Below are 3,917 nucleotides of genomic sequence, written 5' to 3'. Positions count from 1 at the left end.
ATTATTCATTTGGCAATTTGTATGCTAGTTAGGACAATGCTTTGGAAAAATTGAAAATATGCATGTCTAATAGAGAAAACATAGATCCAAAGCATTTAGGGTTGCATGTGCACCATAAGAGTGTTATAGAGCTCAAAACCCAACAGTGGTATCAGAGCCTAGGATTGTTTTCTATTATATTTGATGCTTACTAGTTTTTCAAAGCTGAAAAAGTCGAATTTCTGCCTTCTGACTGGTGAATGCACCGAGTCCACTGGCTGACTCGACGAGTCCACCCAGTAATGGACCAACTCGACGAGTCCAGTTCATGTACGTGCCGAGTTGGTGACCCTGTGTGCAGAATTTCGAGTTCCTTGGCCTGGTTTGGATTGGGAACACTACCACAAATTGTTTTGGATCATTGGAAATGTTCTTTTTATGAAATGGTAGTGCTTGTACTCATTGATGTGTGTGAAACGAACTAAGTTTTATCCTACTTTTTAATTATGAATTAGACACACAAAGGCAGTGGACCTATCAACTGTGGTATAGTTAAATAAATAGGGTATCGAACTCAGGGAACAGAAATTAAACTAATTACTAATATTATCTAAGAACAAGTAATAGAAAGTAGGGCTTTCTCTAGTTTTACAAGACTAGAAACTTAAATATTTAGCTAAGACTTAAACTAAATAACTAAATCTAAAGCAACAAAAATCACTAAATTCAATAATAAATGAGACTTCTGTTTAGGTTCAAATCATTTGTTCATATGGTTGATTTTATGGTAAATGCTTTGGATTAAGTTTAATTGGCTACCGATTAAGATGATTAGGTTCACGTTCGCTATTGCTAATCCTTAGAAAACAGATTAATTCAAACAATGGCCAGTTGTCTAGATTAATGAATTTCCTAGTTTATTAATTCGGTTTAAGTAAGACTTGTAGTGGTTAATTAAATTGGTCGTTCAATTAACTTCTTGATGATGGTTCGTCATATAAGCTCACACATTAACTTACCTATCTTCTAGTTAACCCTCGTTTCACATTCGTTATTCCTAGGCATATAACTAAGTTTTCACATAGATCATATGAGATTAGTAACTAAGAGATGTTCATACAACTTAATTACTGATTTATTAACAGAAAAATAGTTGTTATTAACACATAAGGTTCTTTAACAAGCTTAACAAAAAATAATCACCAAATTAAATTAATCCTAACAATAAAATCAATCCATATTCACAAAATCATCTACCCTAAACAGAAGATAAAGGTCTTAGTTCATAATTGTAGTAAAAACAAACTCAAAAACGAATTCAATTAGTTCAGACATGACTCAATCAAAAGATTAACTAAGAATGAACTAGAAATTGCCTTAATCCTCCTCAAAATCGAACGTAGGGTTGATTCTTCACTTCCCAGAGCTTCCACCGTGTTCTCAATCGCAGCTTAGCCTCCTAGGGTTCTTCAGAAGTCTTTGGTCTCGGTCTTAAAGTCCCTATTTATAGTTTTCTGGAAACAGAGTTGACTCGTAGAGTCAAGGTACCGACTCGCCGAGTCCCTCATTAAAAATATGTGTACGACAAGGACTTCTATAGCTTCGCGAACCTTCGATCCGACTCGCCGAGTCAGGCGTTGACTCGCCAAAGTTCTTCTTGTTTTCGACATTTTTCTTCTTCATTTCAACTCCCGAACTTCTGATTGCATCTCCTGCTTCCTTTTGCTCCCAAGCACATCTTTTGGACTGAAAATATAATTTAAACACAATTAAGTACCTTTTGTCCATAAATTGCAAATAATTAGCCAATAAATAATAAAAATCTATACTAAATATATAGCTAAATATGCACATATCAAAATACCCCACACTTGACTTTTGCTTGCCCCCAAGCAAAATTAAATTTTAGCACACTAAGATTATATAAGACAATCCCAATCAAACCCAGCCATTATGTCAAGACCGCAACGCATGCATTTGTGTCTAAAATTTTTCCTAAGGACCCCACTCAATTCTAAATACTTACAATCTTCATAAACATTCGCCCACTTCTTTTGAACAATGCTCATTTTATGCATCCCTCCGAATCCATCCGCAGAAAACTTTCTTAACCTCAAGGTATTTTTGGTCAAGCTACCCAAGCATACATAATCTAGAAAATTACAACTTTTCGATACCACTATGGAGCTATTGGAATTCTTCACTTCTTTGATAAATTGATCTTGATTTCTTTGAATTCACCACCTTTTTGATTTTTGGTATCTTCAACTTTTTTGAATTTCTTCAGAACTTTGATCTTTTGATCTTCACTTTGATTGCTCCAAAATTCTTATAACTTTTCTTGTAATTCTCTTTTTTTTTCACATGTAACTCACTTTTTTCACTCAAAACCTACATGCTTAAGCAGGGGCGCTCAACTTCAACCTTTATTGATTAAAGATAAAAAATTTCCTGGATACATTTCTGGTACACGATGGTAAACATATTGCATCCCTCAAACTAAGCGAGGTTGTGTTTTTGTCCCATGATTTCACTAGAATAAAGGAGGCCACAATGCACTAGAACGTATTGACCCAACTAAACATTTGGGTCTTCATGCAATCATCAAACATAACACTAACATGGAATCCTAATTGTTTTTACCAAAATTTTCTAAATTAAGTCCTAGCAATTTATGCAAAAATTTCAAAATTATACCTAAATTAGGATTCTAATGTAACTAATATAATCAACCCCCTACCCCACACTTAATTTATGTAATGTCCCCATTTCATGTTAGGCATGAAAAAGAAAACAACAACGTAAAGAGGGAATTGGAACAAACTCCCCTGGGATAGTAGTAGCGAAGTTGATGCTTCTTCATGAAGAGCTCCATCTTCAATTGGCTTTAGGCATGGGAACAGCTCATCCATGCCTTGGGTACCAAATCTCGTGTGGTACGGCTCCAAATATGCAAGAAAATAATCTCGAAAATCTTCAAGCATTAATCTTCAAAAATGCAGTCAAATGTCGTGTAAAATATCATCAAATCAGCAGATTTAGAGGTGGAATGAAAAGCAACTCGTTGAGTTAGTAAGGTGACTCGTCGAGTTGTGTCGCGAAAATGGCAGAATTCATGAAATTGCCCTATGACTCGTCGAGTTCAGGATGTGCACTCGGCGAGTTCCAAGCTGTGTGATAAAAATGTGTATTATGCTTCAAATCTGGTTTGGTATGCTGAAGTAGCATCAAAAAGACACTCATGTTCTTCTCTTCGTCAGTATTCACGTACTCTTTAACCCTCTCTAGAACCGGACTCGATACTTGGACTCAAAACTTCACTCTCTCTCGCCTAGACTTAACTCTTTCCATTTTTCTTTCACTCTCTAGACCCCTTGCATGCATACCCTAATTCAAATTCTGAGAAGAACCAACAGCAAACATAAAATAAAACAAACCAAATCCTACTTAGAAGTTCAAACAAAACAAATAAAAACAAGCAAACAAATAAAAATTGTTTAACACAACCAAATAAAAAGGATAGAACTTCAATCTTCATCTTCTTCCTCTTCATCATCTTCTCTTGCTCCACTCCCACCGGCTTCACTCTTTCGTGCATTTATCCGTTCTTCCCAAGTAGGCACATAAGGAAATTGTCCACCATCTACATGTTGGATGTTGAAGTGATTAAACATTTGGATAAATGACCGGTTGGTGAAATTTAAGCTCCTTCCCAAATCATATTGGTATATCCTTCCCTCCACATTAAATCATTCCTCGGGTATCTCATCTTCAACCGGAATCACCGGTGGGTCTTCACGTGCTCGGTCATGTCTCGGCCTCACCCTCCTACCCGGCTCCTCGGGTCCTATCACTACATCATCATGAGGAATGGCATAGTGGCCCCCTCCATAATCTTCAATAATTCTTACCCTTCTAAAAAGAATGACATTAAAAGG

Source organism: Lactuca virosa, chromosome 3 (genome assembly GCF_052849685.1).
Source record: "Lactuca virosa cultivar CGN04683 chromosome 3, Lactuca_virosa_CGN04683_v6, whole genome shotgun sequence".
Lineage (NCBI taxonomy): Eukaryota > Viridiplantae > Streptophyta > Magnoliopsida > Asterales > Asteraceae > Lactuca > Lactuca virosa.
The sequence above is the reverse complement of the archived record's forward strand: the minus strand, read 5'-3'. Positions refer to the sequence as shown.